The 27,992-nt window shown below is 41.2% G+C and overlaps 1 protein-coding gene across 37 annotated transcripts in view; it reads right to left on the minus strand.

Annotated features, from left to right (window-relative positions):
- Window positions 1–27,992, minus strand: part of SORBS2 (sorbin and SH3 domain containing 2) — a gene marked incomplete at its 3' end in the record, with an annotated part of 187,956 nt that overhangs the window by 90,776 nt on the left and 69,188 nt on the right. For 3 of the 37 annotated variants that reach the window (XR_013842233.1, XR_013842234.1, XM_079989973.1), the window contains exons 4-5: window positions 22,863–22,973; window positions 18,766–18,888 (exon numbers count right to left, since the gene is read on the minus strand). The exons of 29 other annotated variants lie outside the window; for them this stretch is intronic. Of the gene's footprint in view, window positions 1–18,765; window positions 19,027–22,862; window positions 22,974–27,992 lie in introns of those variants that run through there. 5 more of the 37 variants (XR_013842231.1, XR_013842232.1, XM_079989966.1 and 2 more) reach the window with 3 other exon arrangements.

A 27,992-nucleotide genomic window follows, 5' to 3' on the forward strand; every position in this document is an offset into this window, starting at 1 on the left:
GATCCAAATTAGAACGCTTGCCAAGTAAGAATGGTCAAGTTCACTTTTAGAATGGGGTGGTGACCTCTTGGCCATTCAGATGTTGATGGGCTCCTACTCCTGCCAGCATACTCAGCACAGCTGGTGGTCAGGATGATGTTAGACAGCATCTTCTGGTTCCCCGCCCTGGTTTAGAAAAGCCAGCCCCTTTACCCTGCTGTGCTTGAAACAAAAAGAAAGCAGATTGTATAATCAGCTGTTTAAAGAGTAACTCAAGCATGCCAGCCTCTTTCAGTCTCTGAATTAGACACAAGCAATTCCACAAAATGTTGCTTTGCCCTAGTGAGGCTCTCAAACTAAGTTTGTTGTCCCAACTTTGAAGAATCTAGTGGTTTAGCAAAATGATTGTGGCAGTGGCACTCAACTTATGTGAGGTCACCTTAAGTGCTGCCTGAAAAAACCCTCAAGAATTTAGAAGCAGTAACACAATACTATCTATGTTGTGGACACAGTGTATGCGTGTGACCCTCAAGATGGAGCTAAGCCTATTTACGCTATCAAAAACTAAAAGCCACATGCATTATTATTAGAATCACACAAGATGTCAGGGCAGTCTGTCCTCCCAAGTATGAGTGCAGTGCCCTCACACACTTGCAGTGCTGACCATATTTTACATCAATCCAACGGCAATTTTGACAGCACTTGCAATTTTCAGCTACGTGAAGACCCCCAAAACTTCTGCTGTTAACCCGACTTGTACACATAATGCTGCCTCCTGTTTTATACCTAATATAGTCCTGCAAGTCTTGTCACTATTAAAAGCAAAATATCTGCTATTCTGCCCCCCTATAAATAGCCAAAGTAAACATGACCACGAAAATTAAACTTGGCAGGGCTGAAAAACTCACATGATTATGAACAGTTAAAATAACTGCTTGGCTTTAACAATTGCCAGTAGTTAAGCCTAAAAACCTTTGAGATTTACTTCATTTCAAGCCTGAACTGAGCCAGTTATCTATTTGTTTCTTCTACCATTGTTCAGATTCAACATTTATCCATAGCTACCCTTTCAATTTTCTTCTAATTAATTAATGATCAGGAATGTTGTAAAGATTTTATTCCAGTTAACATCTTAATTAGTGACCAGGAATAAGTTGCATCAGCATTTAGTTGCTGAAAAAGCAGAATGAATTAAAACAAAGGAAATCTGCTAATACTGTTAAGAACACTAATTCATAGAGATCTGTTGAGATAGAAAGCCTTCAATAAAATGTGATTTACCAGCCGAATTAGGTCTGGAGCTAGAAGCCATGTGTGAAAAATTAAAGAAAGCATCATTCTGAAAGAGGTCTTCAGGAGAATGGAAATTTCTCTGGAGAAGTTAGTAAAAAAAAAGAGAGAGAGAAGCAGAATGGGAGTTAGAGGTTGAAGGCAATTAATTATGTTTCCCATTAATATGACTCTGGAGAAATTCTGCCTGCGCTATTACATTTATTAATGCCTTTTATCCCAGATGATAGAAGCTATTACCACAGTGTGTATGCTAACTACTGACTGACCTCTATTGCATTCATATGCAAGGCTGCTTCTATCTTTAATTTGTTTAGATTATTGTCTTGTCCTGCCTAGAAGACTCTGCATAGGGCATTATGCATTTGAAACAAAGCCCAACAATAATAGCATGTATTAATATAATAATACATGCCCAAAACACCAGCAGTTAAAATTGTTGAAAAGGAGAGTGCAATCCTCTCCACAGCATCCAGTACCAGCTTCATCCTAGTCCCCAGAAACCAGCTTGAATAGGATGATATTGCAACTTTCTCTCTCTCTCTCTCTCTTTGAAGATATGAAAGTTCCTGCAGGGAATTAAGAGTTCCACAATGGTGGAAAAGCTGCCAATTTTCCAAGCACACTTTTCATTTGACGTTTGCAAACACGAGCAGATGCTTAGGCCTGAGAGCAGACCATTTTTCAGGTGGGCAAACCAAATGCATGTTTCAGGCAGGTAGGGTGGAGATAAGATGGATGAAGGCCCATAGTCTGATGTGGAGAGAGAAAATGTGAGCATCCCAGTTCAGTTTTCTGCATTTCCATATCAGTTTGCGGTTTGTTTGTTTTTAAAGTCCTCCTGCATTTTTTAAAGTCCACCAGCATTTTTGTGCAAACCTTCTTTAATACTTTTGCAAAGCAATCTCTCCGAATAGAATGCATTCTTGTATATTATTTTCAGTAATATATGCATGAACACACACACACACACTTCACCATAGTATATGCTTTTTTGTACACTTTTCTTGGCTGGAGAAGTGTGAATCTTGAAGGATGGCTGTGTTTTGGTTGACCAGGCCTGATAAACATACCAGAATCCTGGCCTTTTGCCACTGCCTAGTCAACAAGGCAATGTGTTCTGTTCGCTGAACTTCAGGCTCTATATTTGCCACTTTCCAATTCAAGGCGGTCACTGAACTCAAGGGCCTCCAAGCCTATATTTGGATATGGCTACCCACAGCCTTGGCCTGGCCCTTACAGCCAGATACCTTTCCATACCCCAGCCTTCTTTGACATTAGGACAGCTCAGCCAGTTATTGCGAGAGGCTTTAACAAAACCACTGTAAAAGCCCTTAGTGTGTTACAGGTATAAAAAAAATGATACGTTTTTTAAAGGCATAATTCCTTCTAGTGCTGATCAGTATCTCCTTTATATCTCGTTTAATCTGGTACAAACTAAATGACATGGCTGCCTACTAAGGGAAGCAAAAATGAACAAGAAATATAAATTGCCTTTTTATATGATTATGTCGTTCTTTTCTATTGCGTACATTTGTGCACAGTGGCATGCATTTTAAGAAATCCACTTTCATTTTTTTTCTCTGGACTTAATAGTTTTGTTAGGTAAGTAAAACTACATCTCTAAGACAATTTTATGACACCATTTAGTGGATGCCTCCCTCTAAACGTGCATTTTAACAGCAGGTTATGAAACGGGTAGGGCAGCAATATCTATATCTATATCTATAATCATTATGGGCATGAAACAAGATATTAATTCTAATTCTGAGCTTTAAATTGCTGTCCCTGCTCAACCTGCTTCAGTTGTATTTCTCTGTTCTGCTATCTAAAAACAAGGACATTCAGTCTGCATCTATTTCTAATACCTGATGATTATTAAAAGTCATATATATTTTGCTACTGGACCAATCTGGAAAACCTCTTCATTTCCCTTTTGTAGCATCCAGTATAGACAGATTCTGGAGCTGGTTGTCAGAATCGATGACAAACAATCACAGACTCTTATTTCCCACTTTCTACTTAGCAACATGACTATATGGAAGAACTAGAGCTACTGTCTGAAAGTTAAAAACCCACCAATCCTCATTATCAGCTTATATTACAGCACTTTCAAATGTGTGATGAACTTTACAACAGTTGTGTTTAGCCTAATGTGGCTAACTCAAAAATACAAACAAGGAAGGGTTCAGCAAATAGTTGCATAACTAGAGTGGTGTGAGGAATGTCCCAAACTATGTGCAAGATGCAGGATAATAAGTCTCATATAACCAACATGCTTAAGTCTAATTAATGCACGAAGGGGTTAATACTATAGAGCAAGCTGTCCTGTCAGGCTTAGTATGTCCAGTTCCTCTCACCTTGGGAGGAACTAGGTACCTGAGTAACTCAGTGTGTGAAGAGGTTAGAGCTGATTGCTCCAGCGCAGACTGCATGGCTCAAAATTATCCACATGGAATTCGTAAAATTGTCATAAACTGTAAGTAATAGTTTTATTAATGTCACATGGGCATTATTTTGAAATATGAAAAACATTTATATGTGTAAAATATATTTAGTTAAAATAATTTTGGCTCAAATTTATCTGTTAATAAATTGTTCTTATGTCATTTTGTTAAATTGGGATGTTTATTGGAGCCTCAATTTAATTTGAATGAGCTAACTTGCCTTTATAAAACAATAGTTGGATATTGTTTGTAATTTTTCTTATTTAAGTCTAATTCTAAATATCTAGATATTATTTATCAGTCTATTCCCCTGTGGGAAAAAAAATCATTAAACATATGCTCAAAGTGGCTGTCTGGTGCTGGATATAAACAGGAAAGAAAATACATTTTGGTGTTTGTTTGTTTTTTACAGTTTATACTGCTGTCACTTCACTCATTTGAAAATCTTCATAACAAAGATGATAGCTCATTACTGTTACTGTTAATTAAATATATATGTTAACCTACTGCAAAATGCCTCTAGGCGACTAACAGTTAAAACAGAGCATACAACCCTACAAGCTACTAATTTTCAAAATACATGTAATCAACTTCACTGACAAAATTCCAACTTAAACAGAAAAGTAAATAAACACAAAATTCCTGTTTGGAATATTAAAGCCAACGGCTGAGAAAGATGGTACTTCAAAACACCGAATACTCGCTACTGTAGCTTAAACTATCAAAATACTAAAAAGGGGGGGGGAGTCTTGCAAGGGGGAAAGAAGGATTGCAAATGGCTAGAAGGTGTACATCTCTTGGGGTGAGCATTCCAAAGGCAGGGGGCCACTGCCAAGAAGGCCCACTCTTTCTTGTTCCCATTCTGCCCATTTTAGCAGGAGGGCACTCTGATAAAGCAGGAAAGGAATTAATATTAGGATAGCTTTGCTGTCTCAGTGATATGAAAACCAGCCCAGAACCATTTGCAAGTCTACTAGAATCTATAGCAAGGTTTCCACCAAATCCACTGGTTTGCATCAGGGAGGTCTCTTTTTTAAAAAAAGATACGATTGCAGTCACACAAACACACACAGAGCAAGAGAGCGCAAAAGATCTAAGAGTTGTTCATGGCCCTGCTGTTTTTCAAGGGAAAAAAATATAACTAGGAAAGAGCTGCTAAACATAGCAAAGCAATAAGGTAGCACTTGTATTTGCCATGAGGTAAAAGCTATTTTAGGGACGCGGGTGGCGCTGTGGATTAAACCACAGAGTCTAGGGCTTGCCGATCAGAAGGTCGGCGGTACGAATCCCCGCGATGGGGTGAGCTCCCGTTGCTCAGTCCCTGCTCCTGCCAACCTAGCAATTCGAAAGTGCATCAAAGTGCAAGTAGATAAATAGGCACCGCTCCGGCGGGAAGGTAAACGGCGTTTCCATGTGCTGCTCTGGTTTGCCAGAAGCGGCTTAGTCATGCTGGCCACATGACCCAGAAGCTGTACGCCGGCTCCCTCGGCCAATAAAGCGAGATGAGCGCAGCAACCCCAGAGTCGGTCACGACTGGACCTAATGGTATTAATGTATTTCTTAAAAACCAAAACCAGAAAAAACCTACAAACAATTTCATTTCAATAATAATAATAATAATAATAAATTTTATTTATATCCCGCCCTCCCCAGCCGAAGCCGGGCTCAGGGCGGCTAACAACATTAAAACAGTATGACATTATAAAACATTATAAAAATGAATTAAAATCAAAATTGATGGCAACCATAAACTAAAGCTTTGTAAAGATTGCCAGAGGAGGGGGTCAGGCTGCGCCCAAATGCCAGGTGGAGTTGAACATTATTTATATATATATTAATGGCAAGAGTGCCTAACCTATGGCCATCCAGAAGTTATTGGACTACAACTCCCATCAGCCCCAGCCAGCAAGGGGTTATGGGAGTTGGAGTCCAGCAACATTTGGAGGCCCACAGGTTAGCCAAGTTGCTTTATAGAAATGAGCAACAGAACACAGATGGATGAAGAGCATCCTTGTCAAAGGCCAGTTCCCCATGAATGGACCACTGCAGGTCTGAGAGAACCTTGAGGAACTGGCACCCTTTCTTCTGCTTTTGGATTCTGAAATGAGCAAGCAGCTACCTTGAAAGAGATGCTGAGTATTTATGGCTCCTAATAGACTCAAGGCCACAGAGAATCAATGGAGGCTGTTAAATGCTTAGCACTTCTGAATCTCAGGCCAATTATTTAGGTGCCAAACTTGCATAGCAGAGTTGTTTTTTTCTAAAGCTAGAGTGGCTTGCCAAGGTCACACAGGAGGGCCATGGCAAAACAGAAATAGAACCCCATATCATCGCCATAGCTGTAAGACCATCTTTCATCCAAAGTTGTCTACTTATTGCAATGTCTGTGTTTAAATTAGTGTTGGGTAGATCTGGAACTCAGGCTTTGCTTCCAGCTCTGTTACGAAAAGATAGAGAGAGAAAGCTGCAATTCTGAAAGTTCAGTTTTCACCTGAAAGTCATGGCAAATTTTATTCTATGGGGCTATATTGCAGCAATGCTCACATTTGAATACAGGTGCTTGGAACAACTGGAGTACCCTCTCCTTGCCAGAAATAATACAAATTCCTGCTGGTATGCTGGGACTGGTAGGCATCTTTGCTGCTGCTGCCCAAATCTCTTTACTCATTTGAAAGGGGAGTTGCAATTAGGAAAAAAACACTGTTATGGACCCTTGCTCCACAGGCTCTGGGGACTAAGCAGTTGGGAAAGTATCCCACCCTCCAGCAGTCTTCCCAATTGGGTCCATCCAAAAATTCAAGCCAATGATACAATCCCACAAATGCCTAGCTGCATTATATGTGCTGTTCCACGGAATTTGAACATTGTTACAACCTGCTTACAAATACATGTGTTCTTCCTAAATTGCTGCTTCAAAAAATATTTCTGCGGCAACTTATTGTTGGATTATACCAAATCATAAATAATAAATTCCACATAAATATGAAATCATCTCTCTTGATAAAATGTTAAGCAGCATTTTCAGAATGAATACTAATAGCTTGTTTGTTAGGAAGCAAAATATTCAGCATATCCATGTACTTCATAGCCTCTTTTTTAAATTGCTGAGCATTGAAGGGGCTTAGTTTCTAAACCATAAAAACAAACTATTCCCCCTCCATTTGATAGCAACATACTTGGGCCATGGAGGATTCTGTCTTAGGTGCATGTACTGTAATTCTGCCTCACCCAGAACAGAAGCAAGAATGGAGACTGTCTTCTTATGATGGAATAATCACAGTGTAGTTTGTCTAAGGGGTAGATGTGAGCTCCATAATTAGAGAGATGGCTCATACAGCCTATATTGAACTAGAAAACAAAATGTCCATAAAACCGGGGGGGGGGGGGGGATGGCTGCAAGGGATTGGGCAGCACTGCAGGTATTTGAAACTCTTTGGCAGGTGGGCAGGACATAATGATATCAGGTGAGCCATTTTCCTTTGCGCCCATGCTTTGCAGGCTCTGAAAATCAGCTTTGCAGGAACCAGTGATCAGCAAATTATATTTGCCCAGCGAGACAATGTTGTGCTTTCAAGTGCTGGGGAAATGGGTTATCTGCAAGACAAATCTGGCAATCAGGAAAAACACCTGGACCTTGTACATGTAACAATTGCACAACTGCCATACTAAAAATTCTATGGGAAGGCTCTACGCAAGAGGTATGTGGAATTATTTATATGCAGTTAAAACAACCCTGAAGCTTTTCCATTTGATTCAGTTTCCTACCACAAAAGAATGAAAACATACATTTTCTATGCTTATATACTAAAAGAAGCAAAACTATCTCTTCTAAAAAGAAACCAGACCCTAGATTGTTGGCATTACTGAATGGACACCTGGAAATTTAAAATTTGATTTACCCTTTAAAAAAATGTTTTAAAGCATTTGCAATGTGCAATTTTATGGTATTGTCCCCCCTAAAAACCATTCTGGAGGATAGTGTGTTGGATGGTTAGCATGTATCATAACGGACATATACTTACACAGCTAAGCTGATAGGCATGCCATCAAAGGTATTAAGTGAGCTAGCTTGCTTTTACTCATTTCTGTAGTAACTGAACAAAATTTGCAACCATGTCACTTTGACACTGGCAGCCTATTGTGGTGGCAAGACCAAGCTACCAATTGATAATTACCTCTGACTGGCCTTCAAAATTTTTTCTCTCTTTTATATAAAGATCAGCCTCAAGCAACTAATCAAGCAGGTGACATGTTCTCCCTCTTGGTTTTGAAACAGAAGGCAATTCAGAACCATTTTCAATATAGTCATTAAAATAAAAACTGAAACCTACTGATTGGTAAATGTCCTATGTCTTTCTTCTGACTGTTCAGTAATTATTGTCCAGCCCCACAAAACTCCTGCTACTTTTCTGCCTTCCCCCCCACTTTTTGTTTTGTCCTTGCTACCCACTCATGATGAGTTTATTTCAGCTTCCTGAAATGTCTCTTCAGTACCTTTCTGGATCAGCAAACAGTTCACAAAAATGATCTCATTCTCCTTTGTAGTAAACCTCCAAGAGGTTTTCATGTTTTTCTCCTTACAATGAAGTATAGGGAATCAGTGGCCTTTGAAGTTGTTCTCTCTTTTCTCCTTTGCTGCAGCTCAAAGGAGGATACCTGAAGCCTCTGCTTCTGTTTTAGATTAATTGCAGTTCAGCATGTTGTCTGAACCCTAAACTGTTGTAAATTTTAACTACGGTTAACAAAAACAAGCCAGTTTCATAAACTATGGCTTGTGAAGTTTGGGTGACACCGCTAGCCAGGAGTAATAGAAAACTGGAAGAAAAAGCCTGAAGGGGTGGGCAGCATGTGAGGTTAAGTTCAGCCCCATCACAATAAGCCATGGTCTACCATGACATTTGTACGCACCCAATAAACTGAAAATAGAATGCCTTCCTCACAAAGAAACTGCATTCACACACTGAAAACTCCAGTTTAGTTCTTCAGAGAATATAAAGGTTCACCACTTTTGGAATATATAAATTATAGTAAATCATAGAAAACAATTACATATACCAAAATAGATTGTTTTAAAGGTTCTCAGTTACTTAAAGGCAAGATGCAATGCCCAATCAATATTCCAATTAGCCTTGAGAAAACTAAATCGGATTAAATTCAAGTATGATAGAATAGCCAACTTTTGAAGGGGCCTTTAAGCATTTCTCTGTTAAATATTGCATACAGTGAGATTAATATTATATGAACTACAGTGGTCTACATCAATTTTCAAATGAAGACATCTTGACACCTTTAGAACATGAATTCTAGCAACAAAGATGTACATCCTGCTTTCTTTACTCTTTTATGCCCTCTAAGCGATCACTTGCCCAAGAGTTTGTTAATTCTTCTCCAAGGCCATGCTGGTACTTCGGGGGAAGCTAGCAAATCAGTGCTCTACTTTTTCATTTTAAAAATCAGTGTTCTGTTACATGATTTTGAACACATGAAATGTAGGGCCTCATTGAATAAAGCTGTTTCTAAATCCCACCTGTACAGTGGTACCTCGGGTTACATACGCTTCAGGTTACAGAATCCGCTAACCCAGAAATAGTGCTTCAGGTTAAGAACTTTGCTTCAGGATGAGAACAGAAATCGGGCTCTAGCGCTGCAGTGGCAGCAGGAGGCCCCATTAGCTAAAGTAGTGCTTCAGGTTAAGAACAGTTTCAGGTTAAGAGCGGACCTCCGGAACGAATTAAGTACTTAACCCGAGGTACCACTGTATTTGTCTCTAAAGGTATTTTCATGGGGTAAGGTTGGCTCAATATAAGAGTACTTAATCATTACATCCCAGAATAGGCACTTGGGCATGTTTGCTCCACTGAATCTTGTCACACGCTTGCTGTGGGCTTGCCAAAAGTGGCTACAGAACAGCCTTCTGCTGGGCTTACAGACAATTTCCATGGTATCTGAAGTCTGTAAATACTTGTGCCCTGAACATTTTTTCTTCCCTCATATGTGCAGACCCTCCAAGTGTCTCTATTTTCCAAGGACATCCCTGATTTAGAGAAGCCATCCTGGTTTCTGATTGGATCCTGGAATGTCCCACTTTCCCTTAGGATGTCCCTATTTTCATTAGAGAAAGGTTGGAGGGTATGGAGTTATCCTATCCCTGAGCCAGCAGAAGCCAATCCTGTGTAGGGATTTCTTTAAATGTTTAATGTTTTATTGTGTTTTTATATATGTTGGAAGCTGCCCAGAGTGGCTGGGGCAAGTCAGTCAGATGGGTGGGGTATAAATAGTAAAATTATTGTTATGCAATGGAACGTCCCTATTTTCATCGGATAAATGTTGGAGAGTATGTATGTGTATCTTGCAACTCACATATACAGTGGTACCTCAGGTTACATACGCTTCAGGTTGCATATGCTTCAGGTTACAGACTCCACTAACCCAGAAATAGTACCTCGGGTTAAGAACTTTGCTTCAGGATGAGAACAGAAATCGTGCTCCGGCGGTGCAGCGGCAGCAGGAGGCCCCATTAGCTAAAGTGGTGCTTCAGATTAAGAGCAGTTTCAGGTTAAGAACAGACCTCCAGAATGAATTAAGTTCTTAACCCAGGGTACCACTGTTTACTCTCTGTACACTGCTATAGCTCAGCTATTTGGCCAACCAAGAAAGCCCACATTGTGCTACATGGCTATTCTTGAATCTCTCCTCTTTCCCTTTTCTTCTGTCACCACAGCACAGTGGGGTTTGTTTGTTTAGTGGTGCTGTTGTTAACCTCAGCATTGCACTGCCTGAGGCAATGGACCTCTAGACAACATTGAGAGTGAAGCCAATGAGTGACCCATTTCACTGAAAGGATTGCAGTGAATGTCACTGCCCATTCCCCCACCTGATCCCCACCCTGAAGGTGATGGGCAGGAAACCAAAAGTCTTCTGAGGTCAAAGAAAACTTGGTCTAGGCCTGCTACCAAAGTCTTATAGCGCAGGAGGATGGAAAAACTCATTGGGCAGCCTCTCTCACCCCTGCCCACCGCATGCAGTAGAGCTACAGAGATAAAATGAGAGGGATATCAAGTGGTGACAGCTTAAGAAACATAACAGTGATTGAATGGGTTGGATAATGGTTCCCATCAGCACCTCAGTGACAAGGAAGGAATACACATTTCAGCACGTCAAATCAGATGCAATGAAAGAAAGAAAAACAACGGTGAAAGGTTATGGTAAGGTGTGACAAAGGAAAATTAAGTAGGACTAAGTTTCGAAAACCATGTAAGTTGTTTTTGACAATTATTTTCACAAATTATTTGGTGTGGAAGAAAACCATGAATGTTCATAAAAAGATTGACCACCTAATTTGGGCGGTGTAGAAACTAATGATGGATTAGTTTTTTATTTTGTTTCTCTGCCATCCCTATTCTTGAGTGCTGCTTTTTGATGACATTATTGAACAAAAGTAGTGTATAATTTGAGGGGAAAGGAACACAGAGCCTTTGCCTTCCTTACTTCAGCAGAGAGACATTCAACCAAACAGACAGAGGAAAAACTCCCTCAGAACAGCACAACCAGTAAACATCACAGCAGTCTGCCTGGCTGGTAAGCGCTGCCAGCACCATATGTGCCAACTTCCTGGGGCCCTGGGTGCCCAAACACCCACAAAATTCCCCATGAAGGGGTCGGGCACCCACAAATTTCAGTGCCAGGGCCATGCACACTGCATAGCACCCACAGTCCTGGGCACCCATGGTTGTGGGGCCAAGTTGGCAGCCCCAGCCAGCCCCAGCAGCACTACCACACCCTCTTGGTTAGCTGCCTTTAACATGGACAGAATTAACTCTTAAGTGACAAACTGAATGATCACTGCTGTTGCACTTCCAACAGGTGTGTGGCCCCAAAAGTATGGATGTAGATCTGCAGTGGGCTCATCTCTCCATCTATGCTCATCTAGCTGCACTCTTTCAAAAGCAGTACATATCGTACTTTTCTCTCTATAACACGCAGATTTTTTTCTCCTAAAAAGTAAGGGGAAATGTCTGTGCGTGTTAATGAGCGAATGTGTGGTCCCTGGAACCGATGGCAGGAGCGCAGGGGTAAAAATCCGGCAAAAATCCAATCGCGCGCGTCAGGGAGGAGGGAGCTCTGTGAGAGAGGAAGCTGTTGCTTTCCTGCATTCTGCCTCAGGGTCTTACTGCCCACCCTGTTCTGTTTCGGTTCCTGTTTGCTCAAACGGAACAAAGAGCAGGCAAATCCCCTCCCCTCCAGGCAAGCAGAGGGGAAAGGAAAGAATCGCGTCCTTCCTTCTAATTCCTCTCCGTGCTTATGCAGGTGGGAGAGGGGGGGGGGCTGGCTTGGGCGGGTGGGGGAAAACTTTTGCCTTCCTTTCCTCCCTCCCATTAAACCCCACTCCTGCATTCTTAGCCAGCTGCTTCTCTGCACACCCCTCTCGTGCTCCTTGTCCCTTCTGTGTTTTTCCTTCTCTCCCCACTTAAAACGTGGTTACAAAGCATGGATCCACATGGATCCTCAGGATCTTTGCATTGGGTCACTCCAAATTCACCATCAGATCACATTACATGTCCATGGCTACAGCCTGCACCCAAAAAATCACGCACCCACTGTTGCCTGGGGCCGCAATGGTGCAAAAACGTGGTTACAAAGCATGGATCCACATGGATCCTCAGGATCTTTGCATTGGGTCACCCCAAATTCACCATCAGATCACATAGCATGTCCATGGCTACAGCCTGCACCAAAAAAATCACGCACCCACTGTTGCCTGGGGCCACAATGGTGCAAAAACGTGGTTACAAAGCACAGATCCACAGGGATTCTCAGGATTTTTGCATTGGGCTACCCCAAACTCACCATCAGATCACATGTCTGTGTCCACAGCATGAGGCACAAAAATGATACATCCACTGTTTCATTCAGAATTTTTTCCCCTTGTTTTCCTCCTCCAAAAACGATGTGCTTGTTATGGTCAGGTGCGTGTTATAGAGCGAAAAATACGGTATATTGGCATTGAATGATTAGCCAAAATAGAAATGCTTTTCCATTTCAAGGACTATGCTATTTGTGATCCTTAGCATAATTAGAGTGAGGGTTTCTTCTGTTTGAGGCAATATTGTCAAGAAAAGGTATTTTGCTAAATGATCTTCTCATGCTTCTTAATAGCTTAATCTGCGTCTTAAGTACATGGATTTGAAAAATAAATTGATTCTCTGCAGAGTGTGACAGCCCAATCTCCAAACAGAATCCTGTAAACCTGTGGAGCCTCTGTGAATTAATGCACTGGAAAACTGCTGAGAGACAAAAAAGAATACTAAAAGCAGAGAACCGAGGCACCTAATAGATCCTGCAAGTGGCAACATTGCTTCAGAATTTATCACAAGGCAGAAAAATGTGACATCATAGCTAACACCTCATTAAAAGCAGCGGTCCATAAAAGTGGGGCAGATATTCATAAAGCATGGTGGACACTCATAATCTAAGGACACTTCCAGATGAAGGCCTTGGTGAGCGTTGAGCATGTCGATACCTGAAAGACCTAGAGTGGTGATTGTGCCGATCCCCATGCTGATTACTGCACTTTGGAAAATCACAGAACACGAGCGCAGTATCACACCAACAAGTGTAGTAAGAACCTAAGAACAGCCTTCTGGACCAGGCCAGTGACCCATCTAGTGCAGTATCCTTTTCTCACAGTGGCCAACCAGATGCAAATGGGAAGCCTGCGAGCAAGACCTCACCCCACCTGAGGCTTCCAGCAACTGGTATTTAGAAGTATTATCACCTCCTACTGGGGAGGTAGAACATAGCCATCAGGGTTAGTAGCCTTATCCTCTATGAATTTGTCTATTCATCTTTTTAAAGCTATCCAAGTTGGTAGCCATCACTGCCTCTTCTGGAAGCAAATTCCAGAGTTTAACTATGCGCTGTGTGAACAAGCATTTTCTTTGGTCAGCCTTGAATCTGCCAACATTCAGCACGTCCAGTGGAAGAGAGGAAGAAAAACATTTCTCTAACCACTTTCTCCACAAAATGCATAACGTTATACACTTCTCTCACGTTGCCTCTTATGCACATTTTCCAAACTCCCACATCATCATCATAATATAATTTATATGCTACCCATCTCACTGGGCTGCCCCAGCCACTCTGGGTGGCTTACAGCAAATTAAAACATCAAACACAGTAAAACGACCCTATACAGGGCTTTCTTCAGATGTCTTCTAAAAGTCAGGTAGTTGTTTATTTTCTTGACAGAAGGGTGTTCCAGAAGGAGGGCACCACTACCAAGAAGACCCTGGCTCCCTGTAACCTCACTTATTGTGATGAGGGAACTGCCAGAAGGCCCTCAGAGCTAGATCTCAGTGTCCAGGCTGAATGATGGGGGTGGAGACTCTCTTTCAGGTATACAGGGCAAAAGCCATTTAGGAAGGCCCATTTTTATATACTCCCTGTTCCACTTTCTATGTTGGTGCTACTGTGGCAGAAGAAGCTCAAAGCACCATTAGCATTAGAGGAAAAAACACAGAGAGGGGGAATCTTCTGAGGGAAAATAAGGGGAAAGGACAAGAAGGAGCTGTCCAAGATGAAAACAGCAATCCAATCAGCAAGAAGAACTGAACCACAACCTCCAGAGATTTTGATAACTGCTTATTCAATGGCATGTTACTTAAAAGAACAGAGAGCAATCTGAAACTGAAAATGCCCACAAGAAGTTGGGGTCCCTATAGAAATGCAGAGTTAAGCAGTATAGATGAAATATTTGGCTGAATCAGAACAGGGAAAGAATGCAGTCAGACATGCAAGAGGAAACACTTGTCTATTCTTAATGCTCTCTACTTCCTCAATAAGGGGAAGTCTGTGGGCAGTGCTACGGCATTCAGCCACCAAAGGATAAGAGAACACATGCAATAGAGACTTACGTGTCTTTTATTATATTTGTTATGTTTTATTCACAAATATATACAGGAGGACCATAGCTGAGGTATACAAAGTCCCTCAGCACACAGCACAGCCACAAGTCCTACACTAGATCCCCAAACAGCAACTGTATCCAAAAGAGCCTTCAGCTTGGACCAATGTACAGCTCTCTCTCTTCTCTGTCTAGTCATCTCAAAAACTGCATGTTTCCTTCATCAGCCGGGAAAAGGCTGTTTTCTCATATACACCCTTAAAAAGCACCAGTCTCAGACTTCATCCTGCAGATAAATAGTCCATTCAGGAAAGCATCTTCACTAATTAAGAAAACTGTTGTATTTAATCCCTGTCTCTTAGGCTGTGTACACACAGTGTTTTATTCTAGAAACAATGGAGACTGAGTGTTGTTTTTTTTCTACACAGTCCACATATAATTTAGTTCTGCTGCATATTTTATTGCACCCAAAAAGCACTTCTGGAGAAAGTGGTTCATTCCCAAAACAAAAGCTTGTTGCAGATTGATTCTTTTTTACCCTGCATCTAATGACATAGTAACAAACAGAGGTGACACTTGGGCTGCACCTGTATGGAAGAGGGGCTGGCTTGGGCAGGAGGCGGCTACACAGTCAAGCCTGGTGTGGTAAGATGGGTTGGAAGGCAAGTTGCTGATGGGGCCAGCCAGCAGCTGGAAACACAAGGAGGGGCAAGCCAAAAACAAGGAGCACAGGTATGGCTGGGAGCAGACAGAGCCCTGGCAATGGGCAGTCACAGTAATGGTCTGTCTGTGGGTCTCCACACCTGCCCAACGAAGTTGTGGGTAAGCATTTACCAATATTGCAATCACCACTTCCTTCTTCATTCAAGTGGTGGGTTTTCAAATGTGCAGCAAGTAACCACAGCCACCCTTGGGGATGGCAGGATCTGGAATCAGCATGTTGAGGATGAGTGAGAATGATTTTGGACTGAGAAAAAACACAACCCTACATTTTTGTGCTACACATACAAAGATCACCAGTGTTGAAGCTATGATTCTTCAACATCAACTTCATTGGACTGGTCATGTTGTGCGGATGCCTGATGATCGTCTTCCAAAGCAACTACTCTATTCCGAACTTTAAAAAGGAAAGCGTAATGCTGGTGGTCAATAAAAGAGGTTTAAAGACTGTCTCAAGGCAAATCTAAAAAAAATGTAGTATAAACACTGACAACTGGGAAACACTGGTCTGCGAGCGCTCCAGTTGGAGAACAGCCTTTACCAAAGGTGTCAAGGACTTTTAAGACACTCGAACTCAGGACGCACGTGAGAAACATGCTAAGAGGAAGGCACACTTGGCAAATCCACACCATGATCAACTCCTGCCCAGAAACCAACGTCCCTCCCCACTGTGGAAGGATGTGTGGATCCAGAATTGGCCTCCACAGTCACGGACTCATTGCTAAAACCATGTTTATGGAAGACAATCTTACTAGGCTACAAGTGATTGCCAAAGAAGAAGAAAGACATTAATTTGTGTGCAGTCATAGGCAAAACCATACTGAGCATCTGACAGTCAAACTAGATGTGAAATACATAGCATTTCTACTTCTTCTAAACTAATTATGGGGAAAGCAGGAACCAGTTAGCACTATGAAGTCACCAATGGGGACTTTCCCTGCTAAAGGTCTCTCTCTCTCTCTCTCTCTCTCTCTCTCTGTGTGTGTGTGTGTGTGCATGCAGAATTATCCTGAAAAATACAACTTATGTGTTTATTACAGCAAACCATAAAATAGTCATTAACACTGGAGTATCAGTAATCAACCATGTCAATACAATATCTTTTTCAAGTTCATATGCAGGTAGTTTTTAATTTCTTGAGGAAAGCGTTAGGTGTTGGAGTTTTTTCCTGTTTTAATAATAGTATATGCCCATATTTGTGAGTACAATATAGAACTAATGTATATGTATTGGAGTTTTGTATTTGTGTTGTGTTTACTGATCTCTGTCAGAAACCAGGTCACAAAATAACATCACATTACAAAACCAGGTCACAAAATAATGTCACATTACAAAAGACGTATCTACCTACTTGCACTTCTTGCCCTGTAATGTGCTACATCATGCACTGACAGAGCCATGGATCTAATACCCTTAAAATGTCAGTGACACCTGCACAACCTCAATCCATCCTGAAATTACAAAACCTATTGATGCATTCTGGATTTTCCCAGATGCGTGATATAGCCTTTGTTTAGATTACATGAAAACAATCCTGTGAAAAAGGCACTGCTAGGGCAAAATATGCGAGAGTTGTTTACAGAAATTGGGAAATAAGGATGCAATGCTCTGTGAGAGCAACTAAGCTGACAGAGCTTTGGATTTTGCTCAGTGGATACAACCCAGAATACAGTTAATATGCTTAAAACCCCACTGAAATCAGTAGAACTTAAGTATGCTTTCTTACCTCTGTACATGGCTAAATGCCATGAAAGAGACAGCCTTCCTTTGATATTCTTCAAGGATCTGTAGGTCATCAGGACATTTTTTGCAAGTGATCAAATATCCCTTCCTGTGATATAAGCATTTCCCCCTCTAAACAGTAGAGATCTTTTTTCCTTATAGCTCAGAAAGGTGGGTATAAAGGGAAGAGGGCCCGGTTCTCTGCAGGTAGTAATTCAAAAAACTTAAGTGACTATGTAAATAGAAATGACTACTATCTGATAATAAATCATATGCAGGCACCCACAGCATAACATGGTTATGGTTAATATGCTTGGGTAAATCACGAACTGTAATGGCCTGTCAGCATTAAAATGAAGGGGGTGAGGAGATTATACTATTACATTACAGGGTGGCAGACAGGAGGCGACAGAACAGCTGTGATTGTGTAGAAGTTATATCTTTGTACCCAGAGAAGGCTGAGGCAGGACATTTGTACTACAGTCTGAAGGCTGGTGGAATACGAGAACTTTGCTTGATTAATCAAGTTAAGTACTGAGATATGGAGGACTTGCTATTCATTGGCTCAGAAGCAATTCTTTGATCTCGTCAGCCCAATAAACGTACCATTTTGATTTGTGCAGCAGGGGCAGTTAATGAAAGACTGGCATGCTTCTTCATTCCTTTTCTGGGGAGCAGATTTAATGATTTATGGGGTGATCAGAATGCTCTGTTTATGAAGTGTATGTCTGGCGCTCTCAAACATATCAACCAACAACAACTGTCAAAGACCAGTATTTCCTTAAGAATGTCAGAGTGATATATGCTACTTTCTGGAGCACTGGTGAAAATGGCAGCATTTTCCAAGAACTGCTTAATATTATGATGCTGTAGCTTACAGGGTGGTGGAAGTCTGTTGTATAAATTTGGAATTATCATTTGGATAAGCCATTGAAGCTGCAATCCTATGCACACTTACTTTGGGGTAAACTTCATTGGACTCTGTGGAGCTTGCTTATGCATAGGATTTGGATTCAGCTGTATACCCACTGCTATGGCCTTTTCCCAGTTATGCCACAACAAATTATTTTGGTAAAAAGCAAGCCAGTGATACATAGTGAATTTTGAACTGCATATCTTTAATGTGTTTTAATTGTGAGAAACTAAAGACTTCAGTCCACACAGCTTTAAAATACAACTGTACAGCAAAGACTGCATTCATAAAGATGCAATAAATTCTGCTTTTTGCAGGGAGGGGGACTGCACTCTCCATTTCAGGACAAGTGATGTTTTATTATATTCCAGGCAGTCAATGTAGGGATACATATAGCCACCTGAAAAAACAGACTGACCATTATATTTTGATAATTCCATCACCGGCCTTCAGCACTGCAAAAATCCTATGGTGGTGTTCCTACCAGAATCTTTGCCTGCCCTATTTTGCAGTACTGTATTCAAAAATAAACATGAATCTCCTTTAATCACATCTAAATGAAGATTGAGGAATATGAACTATAGTTCTAAATAATTGTGGGTTTACATCTGCATATATCTGACTATGCTACTAAAGTAATCAACATCACAGATCTTCATATGAAACAGAGAAAGAAAATTATAAACCTGAACAGACCCTTTTTAAAAAGGCAGGCATGGGGGAAAGAGTAGTAAAACGAAGGAAGCACAAAACATAAACAAGTCACGGCTGCATAGCTATACAGTACTCACCCATAACAATCTAGGTGCACAGGTTATCATAGAAAAGCCACCGTGTCCATATAAATCATCACTGCCAAACTCTCGCAAAGACGGCACCACATCATTTTCCGTCTATGTTCCAGAATCAAAGTACTGAAAAAGTCCACGGAAGCGTTTGCTTTCACTTTGACGAATGTAGCAGTAGAGGCAACACAAACTGAACTATATTGATCCACAGCAGCAGTCAGTTGCCTCTTGGCTCAGTATGTTTAGTAACTATTTGGTTTCACACTGTTTTGTTTGGATGACTCACACACAAGATGCATCTCCCTTTAATATTTCAACTTGTGCTGCTTTCAGATGTCTGGCTGCTAGCCTCTTTGCAAGGGGAGATTTTACGTTTTGTGTCTCAAGTGTGACTACAGGAAACCACCCTGGGTGTAGCAAGAAGCTTTCCATTGTTTCCAGCTTCCACAGGATGCAGGATTTTTGAACAGGTTAAGTGCCACCATCCTTCATCTCATTCCCAGAGATATAAATGCAGAGATATGTGGCTATGAAATAAGGTGAAAATGGTTTGCTACATGCTAAGAATGAATGTCAGAAAGCATTTTCCAAAAGTAACAATGGAATGTTGCCAAAACTATGGAATTGTCTTTGGGGGGTTGGAAATGTTGTTGCCCTGAGAGTTTTGGCTAACAACCCTTGCTGCACTTTTGAACTCTAATTGACTATCAAACTGTAATCCATAATTACCTTTGTGTGCTGGGTACTTGCAGGAAAGAAACTAAAAGTACCCATTCCACCCTTGTCACATTTTGAAAAAAATAAGGCTATCAGCTCTTTGACTGGCCCTGCTGCCTTGCACCCATTCCAAACCTGACAGTCCTGTGCTCCTACTATGAATGAAAGCAGGTACAGAAATAAAACATACAGTTCATTAAAGCAATTAAAATCAGATAGATATAAACACACATTTCGTCCTCCTCTCTCTCTCTCTCTCTCTCTCTCTCTCTCTCTCTGTCCCTCAAGCCTATAGAAATTTTATCCTGATCTGCACTGAAGTCAGTTTTTGTTTTTTCTGCATCCCCCTCAACTAATGTAGGAGGAAGCATTTGTGAAGCAGTGCCATTCAGAATCGTCAGGTGATCTTCCCAAGAGAATTCTTAGAAAGATAATCAACTGTTTTCTGTACTCACTGTACAGGTTACAGTACAGAAGAACACGGTCAAGAGATTTTATTGCTCCAGTTCCACACACACACCAACAACCATTCATTAGCCAAAGTTCTACTGAATCATCCACTCAACGGTGCAGATTGAAAAAGCAAGAATAAATGTTCTATGCTTCATGTGCTCATTCTACGGAACTCACTACCACTCGTATAGCCTAAAAAGGGAATTAGGAAAATTTGGAGAGGGCAGGGCTATTGATACCTACTATTCATTGCTTACTAGTGCCAGAGGCAGTGTGAATCTGCATACCAGCTGCTGAGCATAGGAGCCAATTCCTAGGAGCCAAGGGATCTTCACCCCCCCAATAAAATATTTGAGGGGACCGTCCCCTAAAGTTCATGGGCATTGCCATTCAAATGGTGTGCGTGCAGAACTTATGTCCAGAACTTACTGCTTTTCTGCCTCACTGAAACTTAATCAAGAAATCATTCCTTCTTTATCTTTCTTGCCTCCTACAGGTAACATCCATTACATTATTTTGTGGGGCAACAACTAAAACTGAGTGCAAATATTCTTGCAATCACACAATCATATTCACCAATTTTCCTCGTAGCACAAACATACAGCCATGAAATGTATCATGTGAATTGCTATGGTTCCCAATTTATTACTGAGACTACTCAGGCTTAAAGGCAGGGGATAGCTTTTTCAGTTTATTAGCATAATGTCTAAATAGTCTAAATTGTGTATGCTGGCTATTTTGCAGAAGATCAAATGGCACGTGGCCACAGTATGTAGTCTAAACTCTCTTAGATTCTGCATTCCTCAGAACAAGGAACCATCTTATTTCTGTGTTTTTGCATAGCAGCTCTGACTGCATTTTCCTTGTTTAATGAATAAATAATAGCGCGTGTTATTAAACCAGAGGATAGCCAGCTTTAGCAAGAATATTTATTTTGGAAAGAGTGGCTAGGGTACAGGAAAGCTGCTAAACTCACTCTTGATTTTAAAGTACCGTAATTCCTTCAGAATTCATCATATCCATACATTTAAATAACTTCCTTTAAAAAAGACCTTAGCAGATCATGTTAAGCTTCAGCTCAAGATGAACGTTCTGATTATTCTAGGGTGTAGTTTTGGCCATCTTCCAATTTCCTAACAGGAGTTTATTAAAGTAGCTTGGTAAGCCTTCATTTTGGTCATAACTGAAAAGTAGCCTCTGTTCTGGGGGAAAACATCTATTTGGGTCAAGCACCAATAGCTAGCAAAATCAGCTTACTCCTCAACAGACAAAGGATTTGGTTCCAGCTGACCTTGAACAATAAAGATTTTGTCCCTCACCCTGCTGATATAATGCATTCCTAGAGATCTGCAGCAAACATTTGCTTAGCAAGTTCAATCAATATATGAAATTCATCTGCACTCTCCATTGCCTGTTTGGCCTCTCTGGCTAAAAGCCCCCAAGGGCTCCCCTTGCCTGCCTACACACTGACAAGCACACACTCCCCATCCTATCTTTATGGGATTTTGATACTCTCTTCCTAGCCACTCTCTCTTGCTTCCTCAATCTCTTTCCTCATCCATTTCCTACTTTTCAGCCCAACGTCAATTCTGTCCTGCTTCCTTTGGCCACCTGAATTATTGGATCTGTTCTCACTTGGCCTTCCAGCATGCCACCTATTTTTCTACGCCAAACAATGTTGCCCACAGCATACAATCACTACTGCCCCTAGTTTCTGCATAATTTTTTTCTCGGGCCTTCTACCCAGCACTGGAAACTCATTCCCCCTGTTTCACCAGCCCTTCATTTAGAGTTTGGATTTGATATCCCGCTTTATCACTACCCGAAGGAGTCTCAAAGTGGCTAACATTCTCCTTTCCCTTCCTCCCCCACAACCAACACTCTGTGAGGTGAGTGAGGCTGAGAGACTTCAGAGAAGTGTGACTAGCCCAAGGTCACCCAGCAGCTGCATGTGGAGGAGCTGAGACGCGAACTCAGTTCACCAGATTACAAGTCTACCGCTCTTAACCACTACGCCACACTGGCTCTCTAACTATTCTAACTATGTTCTAACTATTTACACTGTGCAATGATCCCAATGCTTGGTTGAAGCCTTGAATGAGGCTAAGTTTCAGGACACTTCCTTGGTGGTGGTAAGGGGAGAACTGTTGGGGCTTCATTCAAGGTCCTCCAAACAGTTCAGTCATCATCACTAATCAAAATAAGAGTCCTTTAACATGTTATATTGTGGAGCCTACCATGCTTCAAGCCTGGGCATCCTACATAAGACTTCAGGTGGCTCTCACTCCCTGCCAATACAACTTCTCTTGTAGCTGTTCAAGGTGCTGTAAGCTGGTCTCTGCCTGCTTCCCTGTGAACTTTAAGCTTCAAGGTTTCCAGTAATCCTGTCTCAAGTGTGGAATTTTAATCCAGGAAGAAGGTAGGTCTCCACAGATCATATGAGACACTAAGCACATTATGTCAAATTGTGACCATCATTCAGCTTTAAGCACCCAGGACAACCAAACATATGCCAAAAAAGCAGGGGCTTTCTGGAGCCATAATATGGTTAATAGTGTGCGTAAATCTTTTGATGAAAAGAAAAATTAACATATAATTTTAAAGTTAATTTTCCAAATATCTGTTTTCTGTGGACCAAACACAAGTCAAATACTTATTTCCAGTCTTCAGCCACTATATTTTTTTCTGTCAGGGATCTTCAGAGACATTTTCCCAGCTAAATTGACACCTAAAAACCTCATATCTTGTGAACCAACAAACTGCTGGTCTCGCCGACATTGTAGCCCCATGCAGACCATGTGGCAAAGCTTAAATAGCTGTTTACATAAAATGGATAGTCAGTCTGTGGATGGGGAGCTGAGTGTTAGGTTTGGGGACAACTTAATTGGCAAGTTAACTGAACGACATTTGTTAAACTGATACATTGGTACCTGAATGCTAAGAGCTTCCAAATGACCCTTTGTTGCTGATGCAGGTTTGCTGATGATACAGATAGATGTTTATGAGTTGAATCAAGACTTCTAAAAAAACCCTAAGGTACCCTAAGGTGCAAAAAAATAGGGAACAATCAGGGATATATTTGACATGAAACCTCATTTGACAGCTGTGGCAACAGAAATCTAAAATGGCACACAAACTTTGCAAATTTAGCTGTTTTGGAATGCTAATGGAAATATGTAGTCAGCCTTGCAAAAGTCTTGTTCAAATCTGCTAGCTCAGAAAATCACCAGTTTGCCAGTTTTATGTCATTAAGATGGATGGTGACAGAAGTCTACTACTGTACTAACTACTAGAGAATATAGATGGCACAAAGGGAATTGGTGACAGTCTTGCCAGAATCCTAACTTGATGACGCTCATAGTCCCTTCCAGCTCTACAATTCTATGATTCTCAAAACAGTGCATTTGGTACAATGGCTGCCCCTAGAGCTTTTGCAATCATCACAATATCACCAAGGCAACTATCTGTAAACAAACAATAAATGTCCATAAAAATGGCAAAAGTAGTTTCTTTCCAAAAAAAGGTTTTATCTTAAACAATTGCAACACAATCCTGTGTCAATTGCAGTAGTCATTGTATCACACCCTCTTCATTGTCTTGTTCTTCCCCACAACTTCTAGCACCACTTATGACTGGTCCACTAAGCCAAATCCTTTATCGTAGTCTAGGATTACCATACTTCTGGACATATTTGGAATACCGCATTCATCAGCAGTGCCCGGTGTGGTCTTGCTCCGAAAAAAGCTCATCAACTTCGGGCAAAAGAAGTGCAACAACCTTTCTGTTCGGATTTTCACAGTTTGAACTATGGCAACCCTAACGTAGTCCACAATAGAGCTTGAGAAATCTCCTGTTTTTTGGTGCTGGCCAGAGACACTGAAACCAGGGGTATTCCAGGTTTGAAATAGGCTGCAATACAAAGGATGGAGGGCTGAGTTCAGTTTCGCAGGTCACAAGTTGTGCAGAACTGTGATAGAACTATCATTACTAGGGGTGCCGCAAGGATTCAATAAAGCAAATTTGAGGCAAAAGGGCTTTATAAGTCTTCAAGATGAGAACAACCACATCCCCCTATACCAAGGACCCAGTTGTTCAACCTAGGCTAGGGGAAGGTGGCAGCAAGCAATCAGGGGCCACAACAGTGCTTGGGCTCATCCCACCAGGGAATCCACATTGGGAAACTAACACTACTGGCATCATTTCTACAAGGTAGAAGAGCTTCTTCTTTGATTAAATAGTTCCCCCAATAGGGATTATGGAAGTGGCAATCTCAGTCCCATACCTGGCACAAAACCAAACTCTACCGAAGCTTCCATACCACTTGCCACTACTGCCTTCCCTTACTCCAAAAGAAAGGGACTGGAGCAGGAAACAGTGAAGGGGGAGCTAAATGAGCGAGTGCTCAAATGAAGCACTCACAAAATCTCTTTTTGGTGCAAGACTCAAATTACATGCAGAATTAATGCTTTTATTCCACACTAGGCTATCTCATCAAAAAGGTTTTATAATTTTGTAAAATTTGCAGAATTTGTTTGCCCGGGGACTGTGGGTGCTTGCAGACAATCTGGCTATTTAGCATTCATTCTAATGTGTTTGCAGGGCGGTTACATGATGTTGTGTCAAAGCAAGTGTTACCCCATACTTTCCAGTCACTTTCCTTTTTAGCAAAAAGTCAGATCTTTTGAAGAAGCAGGTTTGTTCCGCCAGATCTCCCAATAAACTATAATTGTGCTGCCTGAATTTGCCAGTATGCAACTGAATCCTGAAAACAGCAACAGTCCAGGAGCACCCTGGGTGAAGCGGGAAGGGAATTGAATAGATGTACCATGAGCAATGATAGCTCCCTATCACAGCACCTTCCAGTCTGTGAAAAACTTGTGCTGCAGATGATCTTTTTCTTTTTTACATCCCAAGGTAATTTTAATGTAAACAAGCAGATTTTGGCAGGAACTCCCAGTCAGCTGTGGGCAAAACGAACCAAGATCCCTAAACAGAAGCTTCTTTGAATCCAACCAGACCTCCTTAGGGCCTGTAATTATGGCTAAAAGGACTGCAAAAAAAGAAGAAGAAGCAGGTGACTGCCAGTGCACTACTCTGAAGTCAGTGGTTTGAGGACCTCAGCCAAAGCTCATACCCATCTACTAGTAGAAGAGTTATGTATGTGGCCTTAAAGTCCTTAAAGGGCCATCATTCACCAGGAGTTGCTCCAGCATTCAGTTTGAAGTGTGATCCTATCTGAGCAGCTGTTAAGCCTGGAATTCAGGCTGTTCACTTGATTGACTGCTGTTTAAATCACACAGTCACGTCTGCGGTGTCTTCACAAATTATTATCAAAGCATTGATGCTCTCAGGTGTTTATACTAGAATTACTGTATGAGAGCAGATAACCCAATGCCGATGTATATGCACAACCTACTGATGAAGATTGTGAGGTAAAACATATCTAGCCAACGGAGGGGTAATTTTTTTACTGGATAATGGTGGTACTTCATAGCACTTTTTAAGAAACTTGCTTTTGACAAAGCATGTTAGATGTAAGCTTCCTTACTGACACCAGCTGCTGCTGTGCCTTTAACACAGCTTGACAATAGCAAATAGTCATGCACATACTGTATCAACACCCCCCAAAAGCTTTGCTTGCTGAGTTCTACAGAACAAGTTCTGGTTGTTTCTTACTTTGTGTTTTTGTGTTGCATTTTACTGTAGTATTTTGTTATTCTTTTTAATCTTTGTATGATAAAAAGAGAATTTATTTTGAGGTGTCTAAAAAATGGAATTGAAACAGCACCGTGCCAAACCAGACATGGCCATCTCTTGGCCAGTTGACAGTCCTTATATTTGATGTATTCCAATTTTATTACCGTACATTGGTAAAACATATGTATGGAAACTGGACTCACTCAGTTCCCAGTTTAGATCTTGAACCGGGTCTGCAAGCTGGCATCATAGCTACAACATCTATTCTAATGGTTCAACTTTTTTAAAATTGTTCCTCACCCCATCACCCCTTGCTTCATGCAATGTTTTGCCTAACAAGGAGTTCTAGAGAATTTATTTTTCTGACCTTTTGGTTGGTCCTAATAAAAGTTATTATCCAGTTTGGTTTGTTGCATTTGCCTAGATATTTTTTTAAAAAGGGGGATTAAACACTATTGTAAGTTAGCTTGTTTTTGGCAATTGCAGCAAAGAAGTCTCCAGCTTAATCTTACCAGGCTGAATTAATGCAGTCACAATTTTGCAAAAATAATATAGTCCTTAGATGTGCAACGTTCTTAAAGTAAATGTGCCAAACTTAACAAGGTGTTAATGAATCAGCATGAAAGTTAAACATAAATATATGAACTTGAGCTACAGTGGTACCTCAGGTTAAGTACTTAATTCGTTCCGGAGGTCCGTTCTTAACCTGAAACTGTTCTTAACCTGAAGCACCACTTTAGTTAATGGGGCCTCCTGGTGCTGCTGAGCCACCGGAGCATGATTTCTGTTCTCATCCTGAAGCAAAGTTCTTAACCCGAGGTACTATTTCTGGGTTTGCAGAGTCTGTAACCTGAAGCGTATGTAACCCGAGGTACCACTGTATAAGAAAAAGTTAGCATCCCTTAAATATGCTTAGTCTCAAATGTGCTATGCTTAAAGGAAAAAAGCAAAGTTGAAGGCATTTTTCCCAGCTGTTAGCTGGAGTCAAACAACATGGATGCAGTTCAGCCAAGGAAAAGAAGAGTTCTGACCCTAATAGGATCATACTTTAGCCTTTGAAAAACCTCTACTGTACTGGAAGCCTGCTTCCCATTTTCATTAGAGAACAACAGCTCCTTTTACTACAGTATCACTAACATTAAAAAAATCACAGCCAAAACCTTTTGAATGCTAAGCTGATGGGGGAAAAAACCCTGAACAGTGAACACTCATGAAGTTGCCCCTTTCAGGTCATGTTGAAAAATCAAAAGAAAGATTGTACAATAGGTATTATTTTGATTCAGTCCTTTGGCTAGAGATAATTAACTTGACACTTTTCTGGTGTTATTCTGTTGTCATACTTTGAAAGCAGCTATTGGGTTGGGATTTGTTTTTGTCTTTTAGAGCTTCTCCGAGGGTATGTGTGAGCATGCAGGCCAGGGAACAAATTCTGATATTGATGTAACAAGCTAGAGCAATTGGATGCTCTTTTGGCACATATCATCACAACAATGGTATACAGTGCACTAATGAAAAAAAAAATCGATTGTTTAGCATTGATTTGAAAGGTTTTTTTGTTTCTTTTTCAAAGAAACACATTGGACCATAGCCAAGGCCTCATGTGAATAATTATACCTTCCTTTATCCTGTGCTTTGTAAACATGCAGGCATAGATAAAAGCAGGAGCTCCAATTCTTTAACATTCTCCTAGATCTCCCAGTACTTGACAAAGGTAAATATACCTAGCTTTTATACTGAAGGCTGCTCTCCAAGTTACAATTAATTCTTAGCCAGAGGATTACTATTACAAGTCATTAAAATGACTAAAATTGTAACCTGGGAAGGCTTCATATAAACATGCTGAAGGTCACAGAGAAAGCAGCTCAGAACAACTGCAAGGAAGTAAAAGTAGAGTGGATAGAGAACAGCCCAGAGGGGTGTCCTTTATATTAAGATATTCTTTCTCCCATCCCTAAGGAAAAGCTTTCAACCTTAGTGCCTAATCAGAACCATATACAGAGAATCCAAAAGCTTACTTACACACACACACACACACACACACACACACACACACACAGCAGGCTGGCCCATTATGGAGGATTGCCCCATCAACCACAAGAATGTAAGAACAGCCTGCTGGGTCAGAGAAATGGCCCATCTAGTCCAGTTTTCTATACTCTCAGTGGACAACCAGATGCCTGTGAGAAGCCCACAAGCAGGACCAGATCACACTCCCTTCCTGCGGTTTGCAGCAACTAGTAATCACCCCCAGCCAGGGAGAAAGAGCATGGCCTCCATGGGTCCATCCATTTGCCCTCAGCCATCCCTTGCCTCGCCTGCTTTCTTACTTGCAACCAGTCCAGGGGGTGGCAGTGCTGCCTTTC

Source organism: Podarcis cretensis (genome assembly GCF_951804945.1).
Source record: "Podarcis cretensis genome assembly, chromosome: 9".
In the NCBI taxonomy this organism is placed as follows: Eukaryota; Metazoa; Chordata; class Lepidosauria; order Squamata; family Lacertidae; genus Podarcis; species Podarcis cretensis.